We start from the raw sequence: 14,237 nt of genomic DNA on the forward strand, positions 1-14,237 counted from the left end.
TTTTAAAAGATCTTCCTGTTGTGAAAATAATTCATGTGAAATCAAACAAGGTTTTCAAGAGAAACATCTGGTGTCTCCAGCCGGGTTAGCTCGGTACAAAGAAGTGTGAATAAATGATTTGAATTAAAGGAGAATAGCAGCACCGACGTGTAGCTGACATGCTTTTAAACTATCTGTTGAAATTTACTGATGATACTGCGGTTCTAAGCCTTCTGCAGAAGGATATTAAGTGGTGTGACACTAACTATCTAATTTTAAACATAAAAACACAGGACATGGTCTTCGACCTGAGGCAGGTTACCGACCATGAGGCTGTGGTCATTAGAAACCAGGAAGTAACTCAGGTGTCCTCATCCAAATCTTTAGGCGTCCACATGGACAGCCTGTGTGACCAACTGCAGCAGATCAGATCATGATTTGAGAGCGTCATCAGATATGGAACTACTGCATGGTTCAACGACGGAACAGTTCAGCTGTAAAACGTGCACAAAACAGCCATGAACATTATAGAGACAGGCTGGGTAAATTACTTCAGACTAGGGCTTCAAGTTCAAGTTCAAATTTATTTATAAAGCAAATTTAAAAACAAGCCCTAGTTGATGAAAATGCTTAGAATACACAACAAATACAGACGACAAAACAGGAGAAAAGCCAGTGATGTCAGTACTCAACTCTGTTTTAAGACCAATGAATAGAGATTGGTCTTTGGCAAGGATTTGAAAATAGCTGGGCAATATGCCCCAAAGTTTCTACACAATACAAATATTCAATATCAATAATTATCAGGATAAATGTCAAATCATTATTTCTTTTAGGTTTAAAGTCTGATTTTTGCTCCTGAGTGAAAGTTAATTGTGGTTTTAAACTTTTCTTTCTGGTCGGAACAAACACTTGATGCCGAACAGTGAATCACTTCACAAATCTGAGACATTCAAAACTATTATGACAAAATCTGTTCAATCTGTTCTTTTCCTTTTCAACAAAATAAATACCTTAATAGAAAAATTAAGTGCTAATCCTTTTGTGATTCAAATGAATTAAATCAAACCTTTTTTTACGTTTATTTGTTTTATTTTATTGAGGAAATTTATACTGTGATATTTATCATTGTTTTATTGCCCAGCCCTACTGCAGACTACCAATATCCCTGAATACAAAACCCGGCCAACAGGAAGAAGACTGCGTGTACCAATACAAAACCACCTAAGTCACCTAAATGATCATTTGAGCCAGCCTCCATTAAGCCGCTGAATAATGTGCAATAAACATACTAGCACCTTAGCTTTAATCCATGGCCCCATGTTGTCACAATATCCCTTCCTACCACACCAAGTCAGTGCTTCTCAGGTTCGTGTTGATGATGAGCAACGATGCACTGTTCCCAAACCAAATTTCCGTTGGGGACAATAAAGTTTAACCTAACCTGACCTCACGAGGACCTGACGGCTGTTTGTTCTGCAGGTGAAGTAGTCGAGGGAGCGGTGAAGAAGGCTTTGGGTGGAGCTGAAGGTAAGAAGGAGGGAGCAGCAGCTGATGCAGGAAAGAAAGATGACAACAAGGCAGGATTCGATGCAGGAGACGTGCTCTCATTGGTTGGTGTTGGTGACAAGAAGGAAGGCGAAGGTGAGTCCTTCAAACCGACTTAAGGCCTCACAAACATTTCACTGCAATTGCTGTTCAGCCCAATGGAGCTGCCACGGTTAGTGAGTTTGGGGAGTCCAAACATGGAGGAGGCTGTTAGCTTCTCAGACTTTGTTGCACCATTTGCTTCTATTTATTTTTCAAACAAGCTAACAAGGTTTTAAACTGACTCGTTATTTCCCCTTTTGAGTAACTTTTGTTTGTTATTGATGATGTACAATAATCAACAAAATGCCAGGGGAGTAAACAGAACAGTAAGAGAAAACCCAGGCTCTGCTGTTGTGACTGACTGTTGTTAGCAGTTAGCTTAGCAACTAACGCAGTGAGAGGTTGTACTCAGGTACAGCATCGTCATGCAAGCGTGCTAACAGTGCCAACGCTAACATGATGATATCAAGTATAATGTTTGCCATGTTCACAAAAAGCGTAAGCACCAAGTACAGGTGAAGCTGATGAGAAAGTCATTAGTTCTTCAGCAACCAAAGTTCAAATGTGACGATGGCGCTAGATGAAAAGTCAGTACAGAACATACTGATACATACATGTACGCTCAGGGGTTAGCTAGTAACGGAAAGAAGGACATAACAATTAGGAATTTAAAACTGATTTTATTCTGTATGTCAACAACATATTCTGGTATTATGGGGTACAGAATGACCTACTGAGTAAATAAACAAAGCTAATGTTAGCTCACTTTGCACAAGCTCAAGTGTCAGAAACCAAAACTTTCTTTCTTTTTCCTTACAAATGGTGAATTTCGCTGAAAGTGTGGCAGAGTTTGCAGCTGTGAACCTGATCTGTTCTTCTGTGTACATTTGCCCAAAGGGTTAAGGAAGTGCTGGAAAATAATGGTCACACAAGATATTGACACTTTTGGCCCAATTTTCACTTAGGGGTGTGCTCACTGTTGTTGCCAGCGGTTTAGACATCATTCTGTGTGATGTGTTATTTTGTGGGGACAGCACATTTACACTGTTATACAAGCTGTACACTCACTACTTTACACTGGAGCAAAGTGTCATTTCTTCAGTGTCGTCACATGAAAAGATATAATAAAATATTTACATAAATGTGAGGGGTGTACTCACTTCTGTGAGATACTGTAGGTGTTTTGTGGATTGTTTTTAAAAATCTCTGTCTTGGTCACTTTTCTCAGGGCTGGATGTGAAGAAGAGCCTTGGAGGACTCTTTAACTAGAAACCCTGAGGACCTCCAGCTTCAATCCACGAGCCTCCATGTGCTGCCAGAATCATTAAAGAATAATTTACCTGTTTAGAAACATGCACAACATGCACAACAACATGTAAATAACAGAATTACTCGCTTTATGGTTGGCCCAATAAACATGTTTCTGTATTCTTCACTGGCTTTACACCACGAGAGTGCTGACAAGCTTTAATCAGTAAAAATGTTTTATCTGTACTGATGACATCTGGTAGATCAGTTATGAAAATGTTAAACTGGATTTTTGTGAAAATGCGGTTCTTAAACAATGTTAACAAATCTCTGATGCCACCTGGAGTCGACCAGCATTTCAGAAATAAATTAATTAAAACACTAGTGCAAATTGTGTCTCCTGTATTTTGGTGCTGATAGTAATTAAATATGAACTGTCTGATTTGCGTTTTGCTTCTTTCACTGCATATTCAGCAGAAACTCCAGGTTTTAATTTGATCAATTAGTAGGATAAACTGTACATTTAAAAACACAATACTCTTTTAGAGATGCAGGTGATTTCAGTTAATGTCAGTGATGTCAATACAACATGTTAATAAATTAAACTATTAAATCATACAAATATCAAAAGTCTTAACTGTGTAAACTGTGCAGCTTATCAAGTCATTACTTTAAGCTTTTAGCAGTTTATCTTCCTAAAATGCAGTTTGCTAGTTTCCAAAGTGTCCCCTGCAGAAAGCCGAGGTATTTAAAGAAACAGTCTGACAGTTTGGGAAATCATCATTTGGTCAGAAAGTGCAGGATGCCTCCCTGGTAACAGCAGGTTGGGCTTTATGTTCATATAGACAACAGATATTTTATTTCCATGTGTTGAAGCCATCACAGTGAACCAGAGCAAGTTGACCAAAACATTTCCCAGCAGCCACTTCTCCCACAGCAGAGTCCAAACAGTGCTTCCTGTTCTCTACAGTTAGGTGTCTTATTGGAAATGGTCTCAGTAGATGACAGGATCTGTCTCGTCTCTATCCTTTCTATTGGCCTCCATTTCTCCTCCTGTTTCCTCCCCTTTCTCTCTCTCCCTCTTTCTCTGCCTACATGAAGCTGACTGTGGAAATGTTGTCATCATTCATACTGATGGACTGCTGATATCATTGCTGTCCATTCTGCAGCAACACACAGAGGCCAAAAGCTTGTCTATGAACCCTTTCCTCATGAAGACATACAGGAACAAGTCTGCAAGAGGACTCTCAACTTAACAAAGATGAAAGACAGACCTAAGTGGATAAGGTCATTTTTTGATCCCAGGAACAAGCGCTCTTGACTGAATACTTCCAGGTACCAAATGATGGTGGGCAGGAACATCGTATAAATAAGCAGCAACAGAACCAAAACTCCCACAATTCTACGTTTTTCATCAGAGGGGACCGAGATGGAAGCAGACAGGGCTTTGAGGGTCCCAACCAGGGAGAATATTAACATTGGGAAGGGAAGGAGGAAGAGGACGGGGTAGATTATTGCTGGGACCAGATAAACAAAAAAGAAAAGGACAACACAGAAAGGAGGAAGGACCCAGACCAGGACACAGACCACCACAGAGGTCTTGATGGTTCATCTGCAGCGGTACCACAGTGTGTGGGTGGGCGATGACCAAATACCTGTAATACAAGATGGACACAAAGTCTTTGAGGAGCTTCAGAGTTATAAACTAATATAATGTTCAGACACAGAAGGAGCTCCACACATACTGGATAGACAGACAGATACCTTTCCAGGGAGATGCAGACCATGAAGTAAACACTGGTAAACAGACTAAAGACGTAAATACAAAAGGACATGACAGATATAATCTCATCCTCAGGTGGTGCCACTTCAACGATCATGCAGCAGAGCTGAAGCAGGTCGGTAATGAGAAGGTTGATGACGTAGATGGGAGCAACATGATCACTTCTCACCTGCAGGAAAAACATTGGTAAAAGTCAACAAGCAGTTGGAAACATGTTGTGAAGTCCACCTCCTCCCAAATCTGTCATCTTGCTCTGCCCAGCAGCTGCAGTCAGAGCCATTTCTGACTTTTTCATCCAACAGTAATCTCAGATATGACCCACTGGCCAATCACTGCAGTACAGTTAAATTGAATAAATGCAGGCTTACATTTAACTAGAAACAGTTATTATAAATGTTTCTTGCTCTGCATGAGTGGAACAAAGACAATGTTGCTAAAGCGAGATTTAAAAAAGAAAATCATGGATGCAAGCTAACTTCCTCTAGCTCAAAAAAAGAGCAAAAATCTGAAATCATCATCATCCACTCAAAATCCCTCATCAGTCCTTTCAAAACTTCTCCCTCTGCATCGATGGTTCGACTGTGATGTGTTCATCATAGGGCGTGCCCGTGGCGAGACGTCCAGGAAGTTGTTTTAACGTCAGTGTACAGTACAGGCTCAAATCTGCCAATCTCCAACGGGAGTTTGTTCTAGAGTGAATGAGAACAGTCCCACCTGAACACATCCATGTGTCAATCTTCACATAAAGTCATAGTGCCACCTAGTGGCAACACTAAGTGTCAAGATTTGCCCTGTCATGTACTTCTCCAACCAGGTTGGCCAAACCCACCTCAAAACTGTTGAAGAGCCTCAAGACATTTATGATGAAACTTTTTTCTAAACGGCGTCTCGGTGGCGTGGCGTTGAATTTTGATGCTTTGCCTCAAGGCAGGAAGTTGTTGTAACTTCACTGTGCTCATATCTGTACCAAATATTAGATGTTTCATAAGGGTCCCACCCTGAACAGGCCAATATTCACTCAAACTCATAGCACTATCCCTTCAATGAAGCAGCCCCTGCACCCTGTTTCGCCTAGATGCAAGAAACCTTTGTTACACATGTATCATACCAAGACACAGACAAAAGCCTCTTGGAGCTATACCCTAAACCCAACAGGAAGTCCACCATTTTGATATGAATGTTCAATTCCAGCCCATTTGTGGCTGTTTACAGTTTCCATACTTAAATGAACTCCTCCTACAGAATCTGATCAACTTCAAATTTTGGCAGTTTAATCTATATAAAAGGTCAATGAAAGTTGTTCTATCTGTGAGTTTTCATAAAAGATGTGTCCGTAGCGCAGCGTTGAATATTGATGATTTGCCATGAAACAGGAAGTTATTAATAATTTCAGTGTACGTGCTCACATCTGAACCAACTTTACATGTTGATAAGAGTCCCGCCCTGAACACATCTATTGGCCAGTATTCCATTATAACATAGCCCCACCTACTGGCAACAGGAAGTAAGCTTTGTGTGACAATTATCACGTGATTTACATGAAAGAATTTCACAATTTCCTCAAAAAAAATAAACAAATACTGCTGCACAAACTGCTCTGACTGTTTGATGTTTGTCTTGAGCTGCAACTAAATGGTGCCATTAACCTCAACAGTTTAAGAGAAGGCTGGATGGAGCCACACATGGAAACTGCATCTGTTTAGACTCCAATCAGCTTCATGGACAGACAGACTGTAGGACAGACACACCACACAGACAGGAAATAAATAACTCTCAGTCAGAATGTACATACCATAGAATAAAGAGCATAGATGGCCACCAGGGTCAAAGGAAGGCCGACAACAATGGTAACGCATGTCACCACATATATGACATCAGGCTCATTATATAGGTACTCATGGATGCTCTTTTGGTAGTTGCAGGTGATGTTGCTGTAGTTAAAGCTGTGGTCCGGTAAAGTGCTGTTACTGTAAAAATCTTCCATTCTTCAGAGTGAAACCTGTTTGAGAGATCAGGTTATTAAAGGGAGCAGGTTTTTAATATCTACCTAACATTGTTCAGTGACATCACTAAAGCTGTGAGGGTCACACAAATCAAGCACAGTTAGTTCAGGCAGGCAACATTTACATTTACATTTACTCATTTGGCAGACGCTTTTATCCAAAGCGACTTACATTTGAGGAACAACATACAAGCATCAACAGAGCATCAGCTACAGCACGAGATCTACAACTGACAATACATATTAATAAAAGCAGCAATAAATACTAGTAAGAGCTGATAGCACATATCATAAAGAGTTAACAAAAAGTGCATTCAATACAAGATAATTGTAAGGGGATAGAAGAAGAAGAGCACAGGAAGTGCGTGTTAGATGTTGGGAGTTAGAGGTGTTACAAAGTCAAGCTCAGCTCACAATTTCAGCACAATAGCTGATAGCAGCCATCTTAATCCAGCCACATCAACTGACAGCTCAGCTGATTCCTCTCTTAGCATTCATTGGCTAATTCCATACAAGACACTTCATTAAAGCTGCTTTAGCCCGCCTGCCTGCTCATGGCCTGCTGCAACCCCAAGCTCCGCCTCTCCAGCGGTATCTGATCAATCATGTATTTGGTAAAAATGGCTGCTCTGTTCTGTACCTGGGGGGCTTCGCTGCTGCTCTCTGCCTTGGGGTTTCCATGTATGGCCATGGATGGTCAGGATGGGCAGGGAGGTGCTCTCCAAGCTAAAACGTATAATATAATTGACTTGAAATGATGTTTCTTACATCTTCAATACCTTCCCTGGCCACAGAGGAATGTGCTACATTACAGAGGAAGTCTACCAAATTGCCAGTAGCATGAATTATAGATTTCAATAACAATTAGGCTACATTTTGTGTTCTCAGGTGGATTCTCTGCACTCCCTAAAGTGGCTTTAGAAATGAACTGGGACAATGCTGCAATATTTCCTGACAACATGGGAGACCAATATGTCATTATTTTTTAAATGGATTAATTGCTTTTTGATGTACAGGTTTCATAATCGTATAATCCTTCCAAATAAAAGTCCCAGTTCACTGGACCAAGTATATAGTGTACTGTTCATTAATGAAACTTTTAATTTTTCCTGGGATCACTCATCTGCTCAGAGCTTAGGAGAGAAAAAAATTACAATTGTTAATACATTGTGTTACAGTTTTGCTTACAGTGTGCATTAAAATGATCACTTTCAAGTTTCTAGATTTCCAAGCGCGTTTCCTCAGAATCTCTTTTTATCTTTTATATCTAGGTCCAAGACAGATTGTAAAACACATATGAATTAACACAGCAGGAACGGTGCACCTGTGGAAGTCCTTAAGGTAATACGTACTACATTGTCACACTGGCTTTCAGACCGTACAGCGTCAGGTTCCTGTTACAAATTGTAGAGCTTTCCAGCAGGTATAACTTTTGATTTACATATATATATATATGAATATATATATATATATAACATATATTATTGATGAGTCAAAGGCATTTGAAAGAATTTATCATGAGCGTTTGTTTGTAAAACTGCTAGATAGAGGTGCCCCTAAATTTTTAGTGAGAATTTTAGTGTTTTGGTATGCCCATCAAACGTTTTTGGTTAAATGGGATAATGTTTTATCTGCTCCCTTCCATGTGAGTAATGGAGTGCGACAAGGAGGAATATGTCTCCTATTTTATTTAATGTTTTTATGGATGAATTATCAGACCAGCTAAATAGGTTAAAAATTGGTTGTTTTGTGGGCAACACTGTTGTTAATCATTATGTATGCAGACGACCTAGTCCTGCTATGTCCATATAATGCTGGGCTGCAGCAGATGATGAATGTATGCTCTCAGTATGGCCTTGATTATGACATAAAGTATAACGCTAAGAAAAGTCACATAATGATAGTTAGAAGCGATGAGGACAGGAATTCAACTTTCCCGACCTTTTATTTGTCAGATAGCCCTCTTGCTGTGTGTGAGGAAGTTATATATTTAGGTCATGTCATATCTAATGACTGGACGGATGACAAAGACCTATACCGTCAGCGCTGTAAAATTTATTCTCAAGCTAATGTGCTTATAAGGTTTAGAACCTACATTAAACCACTATATACTGCTCAGTTGTGGTCTAACTATAAGAAAAAGAGTATGCAGAGGATTAAGGTAGCATATAATGATGCATAATGAGGCTGCTGCTTTGTGTCACTAGGTAAATAATAAAGTTTAGGTCATTCACACAACAGAATGCCTATTCTGTACATGGGTCTCAAAGTATTCTTAACCGAACAAAGTAGGTAATTTAACTAAGGTAAATAACTATTTAAAGGTTATACCTTTACAAGTAAACAAACACCAGTAATATTTAAGAACACTAGTCATCACCATAAGCGGTAAGATGAGATTCAGATCAGAAAACACAGGAAAAGAGCACCATCATATTACCGTCCAAATACCGTTAATATCCTAGTGATTCTAACCAGTGGTGGTTCAAGACCAGTTTTATTAAGGGGGCCAGGGTGGGGCCAGTTGTTTTGTCAGAGGGGCCATATTCAATCAGGGATAAAAGAGACAAAGGCAATGTTCAAACTTTCAAAATGTCTTGTTTAGTATATAACGTAATGTTTATATGTTTCAGTAACTTAGTTACGTTGTATTCAATGACATCATTTAAAAACCATTCCTGTTAATTTAGTTACAGTACAGTCTTTGATGCAACACTTCTTTGTAAGGCTTAATCAACAGTATAAACTCCAGTCTCTGGATCCCAGTTTGTATTTTGGATCCCACTATAACTTTTGCTAGGAAAAAGAAACTTCTCCAAATTCACCCCTGTTATTAGTCTTCATGTGAAGTATACACTTGATAGTAGGCCATCATCTGTGCGTTATAAAGGGCGGATACATATTTTGGCTGCGTGCCCAGCCTGGTAGGACCAGTAGGCTACTGTTATGGCTTTCTGTGTATGAAAAGTGCTGTTTAAATGCAATGCAGTATTAAATTGCCTGTGACATCACTTTAGCTTATTATAGCAGCGCTGCTTATTATTATAATTATTATTATTGTTGTTGTTATATTATTATTATATATTATTATTATTATATTATTATTATTATTATTATTATTGTATTATTATTATTATTATTATTATTATTAGCAAGTCTGCACTTTAGATTTTAGATGTTTATATTGCAACTAACAGTTTTAGCAGTTAGTTATAACTGGTCACAACTGTCAGACTCACAACACTATCACAGCGTGTTGATCACTCATACATTTGTTTTTCACTGTGTGAGAAAATTGATGTGTGTCATGACAGCATGTGGAGAATGTAAATGTTCAGCTTTTAACCTGAAATCTCCATCCATCGTCAACAGCTTATCAGTTTTGTCAGCCCCCTAATGGATGGAGTATTGGTGACGGATGTCCGACCGATTTCGGTGGGCCGCCTGGGTCAAAAATGCCAGGGCCGATTTTTTGTCCCAGTCCAGCCCTGGCTTGGACTGATTGTACATAAGCATGAGAGCAGCATCAGAAATATTATGACTAACAATAATCCAGTTTCTAATATATGTAAAATATGATTACCTACCCAGCTTTCTGATGGAAAGGAAACTCCTTGGATGGGCTCAGATCAGATTTCGGTAAAACAAGGATCAGTGTGAGATGGGTGGGGCCGCTCGGATCTCCTCCCAATACTGAAAGTAGTCTGACACACTGGCTGCTCCTCAATTCTCTAAACTGCAGCCACGTTTCCCTCGCTGGAGTCTTTTCCACGTGAAGAGGAAGGACAGAGGAAATATGGTTTTAGACAGTGAGTGGTCCTCTCCTCCGAAGCGTCACGTGATGCAAAGTCCGTTTCTGATCCAGCCGGACCAGCCCACCAGTCGCAGGCATTGACCCACCAGGCCGGATGCGACCCGGTGCGTGTTTTAGTGCACACATGACTGATGAAATGCATAATGGGATTTGTATTCTTAAAATGTTTTTAGCCTCTGTGAGGAAAAAAAGTTTCCAAAGCTGCGCTGCAGACAGAGATGAAGGCTGATGAGCTGAGCGACATTTCTGCCGATTACAGCAGTTACTTTGAGGACCAAATCAACAAGAATTAAAAGATCCAGACCTGCAAGCCAAGTGAGACTCCGTCCTGCAGGAAGTGGACAGCTGTTGGTGAAAGAAGTGAGAACCTTCTGAGAGTCACTGTGGACTATTGGCAAAAAGAAGGAGCTTTTTCACACAGGTTTGCAAAGATCTGTAGCTAATAATAATAACAACAACAACAAAATTTTGCACATTCCTTCATCCATTCCTTGTTAATAATGCTGTATATTATTTGTATTATTACTATAGTATTATTGTATTATTTTGTGTAGGTCGTGCTACATTTTTAAACTCTTCACTTTTTCTGTATTTATATTTCTATATTTATGTTCATGTGTAACAATGTAAGCAACAATCGTACCAAGGCAAATTCCTCATTTATGAAAATGTACCTGGCAATAAAACCTCATTGTGTTTCTGATTCTGAATATGTTGCCATTTGTAAAGAAATAACTAAAATTTGTACAAATGTATTCATTTATTTCAACTTTCTTTTTTAAAAGTAACTGAATACTGGGGGCAAATGCAAACTGTTCAAAGCCAAAGGTATAAGCTCTTCAATGGTTTTTATTTCATGTTTCATCTTCTACGGAGGCTGAGAAATAAAGGTGGAAGGTTTCCAGAAACCCCTCAGGTTTCAGAAAGCTTTTGTAGAGGCGCCACAGGTCTGGACGGGGTAAGGACGTACAGTGGAGGATTGAAGAGCTCTCCAGTGGCTGCCACGGAGGCACTAAGGAGAAAAAGATCAAAAATAATGTTAACATACTGGGTTAATGTTCAGGGGTGCTGTAGCTCTCACCCCCCTCAAGCCATCTTAGAAGAGAGCTGCACAATGACAGTGTCATTGAGGTTTGGATGGGAGGGGAATGCTGTAGCAGAAAGCCCGGGCCTTAGGTTCACTGCAGAGAACCTCCTTGGAAATAAGACATGGGGAATATCTAAGCATTAAATATCTGAAGAAATGTATTTAGTCTGCCAATCATCTGATCGGTGGAGGTAATGCACCTGGTTGCCAATTAAATCAGAAGAAGAAGCTGGATCAGCTGATCTCAGCTCTAACAGCTGGAGAGACTCTTGATGGAGTTTGTATCTGCACACATGTGATCTGTGCTGATACTAAGACTCAGTTCTCCCTGCAGAGCTGCAAGTTTTCTCTCTGTAGCTGTTTAACAAACACCTGCACATGAAGACCAACCTGCATTCTGTATTTATACTGAGCTGGTTCTCATCTCAGGGCGTCAAACAGGCTGCTGATGCTTTGCCAGGCTTTCTCAAAGCGTAGGTAGGCCTGCTCAGATTGGCAGAATGAGTTTTTATTATTTATTCAATAGCTGCATCTGTATTTACTGATATTCTGATTAAGTATTCATTATGTAATAACTCAGAATATGATAACGGTGTCCTTTGATTTATTAGACTAAATGTTTCAGCTGACTTTAGCTCAGTTTGAGGCTTTCCTGGGGCCTGTACCATGAAGCATGTTTAACATAACCAGGATATCTTTTCGTTATCTGGCTTCACTAACTCTAACAATCAGGATCAGGATAAGCGGTCACACAAAGCAGCTATTTGGAGCAGCTACTTTAAAAGTGTGGGGTGGGATGTGAGCACAAAGCCTGTCTGCAGCCATTATGTCCATCTTGCTGCTAAACTACACAGTGCTTTGTTTTTTTGCTTAAAAAAAAAAACAAAGTTAGAACAGCACTGACTTTTATCAGTTTATCTTATCTTTATGCAGTTTCCAGTGTGAAAGCCGAGGTATTTAAAGAAATCTGCTTGTTATTGTTGGATCTCAGCTAATAATGAGCTACACTTCATAAAGGGGAAACACACAGCACACTCTAATAACGCCAACTTATATTATTTTGTCATAAAAAAGTATTTTAAGTTTTACAGAAATTTTTGTAGTCGCAACTTGTTCTCAGTTTAGACAAAAAAGAACAAAAAAATAACACAAACTCAAAATCAAACAGGTTGGAATTATCATGATATAATGTTTTACTTAACGGATATCATCCAGTTCAACAAGTGTAACTGTGTTTTCAACTGTTCCCTATAGTTTTAAATAACCACAGTGCTAGTTGTGCTAAGAGTGAATTGTTATAAGATAGAACCAAAGCTGTTGTATGTCCTAACTCTGCATCTGAGTTTTACTGTATCTTTAAATTCAAGATAAAAAGGTGTGAGAGAATTGCAGTTTATTATATGCCTGTTTTACTAATATTGTTCTGTATTATCGTTGCTGTTGTCACAACATCCCAGCTTTGACTAGGCTGTGTGTGTGTTCTGTTACTTTCTCTTTCTGAGTGTGTGATCTGGCTGGTGTGTTTTAGTTTTTTTCTCTCTCTCTCTTCCTTGCTGCTCTACCTTTTCTACCTTGGCAGGAGGCGTGACATGTGGTGACGCATGGGGCTGGTTCACACGCCTGTCTGGCACACCGGATTCTCATCATGCCTATATGTGCTGCTTGATAAGCCCAGCAGTTCTCCTCGGTCTTTGCCGGATTGTTATGTTGAGTTCAGTGCGTCTCGAGCCAGCATCCAGCCTCGTGGTAACTTTGTATTTTCTGACCGTTCATCTCGTGTTTCCTGTTAGCCGCTGGTTAACCTTCTCTGTTCTCTGGTTTTTCCTAGCCTGGAAAGACGCCAACCCGAGAGGTTACCCTGCCTGTTTCTTTGGGGATCACACCCTCGTCGTCTCACGCTGCTTGCCTGCCCACCGGCAGACCGTCAGTCCTTCCGGAGCCACCAGCACTGATCACCGTCACGAGTCTCACGCTACACTCACTTACCACGATCAGTCCAGCAGACTTTTAGCTCTTATTGACTCTGGAGCAGAAGAGAGTTTCTTAGATGAAGTGTGGCAGAGCAGCTGAGAATCCCCACTGAACTGCTAGATACGCCACTAAACTAATGCTCTAGATGGTAAATTATTGGCCCTGGTTGTTGCTCGCACCTGCCCAGTCGAGCTACAGTTATCTGGTAACCACATCCAACAGATTCTTTTGTTATTACATTACATTTAGCTGAGCTGATTAGTTTCCCCTTTGTGCCACTAGTTCTGGCCATTACCCCAATATGGACTGGGCCACCTCAAGGATCATTAGCTGAAGCGCTACCTGTCATGCTAGCTGTTTGTTTCTGCCACACCCTGTCTGTTTCCCGTCAGGTGGAGAGCGCTGTAGAGCCCTTCCAGTGTATTTACGGATATCAGCCTCCTCTGTTTCATTCCCAGGAGAAGGACATTGCAGTCCCCTCAGTCCAGGCTCATATCCGTCTGTGGCATCGAGCCCGTTCCACGCTGCTGAGGACTTCGACATAGTACCAGAAACTATAATTTCCTGTAAATTGTCTGGTTTTTTTACATGTTTTCAGAAAAATTTATCAAAATTTTAATGTAGACATTGCATCTGTAATTATTTACAATTTAGATGTGGAGTTATTGATACTAATTGATCAATATGAAGAACCATAAGTTACAGTGTGAAATTATAATTTATTACAACTTAAACAGAAGTGTCACGGCTGTCACTGTCACCT

The sequence above is a fragment of the Micropterus salmoides genome, unplaced genomic scaffold, assembly GCF_014851395.1.
Source record: "Micropterus salmoides isolate LMB-PRFRI ecotype aquatic unplaced genomic scaffold, ASM1485139v1 Ms_hic_scaffold_2, whole genome shotgun sequence".
In the NCBI taxonomy this organism is placed as follows: Eukaryota; Metazoa; Chordata; class Actinopteri; order Centrarchiformes; family Centrarchidae; genus Micropterus; species Micropterus salmoides.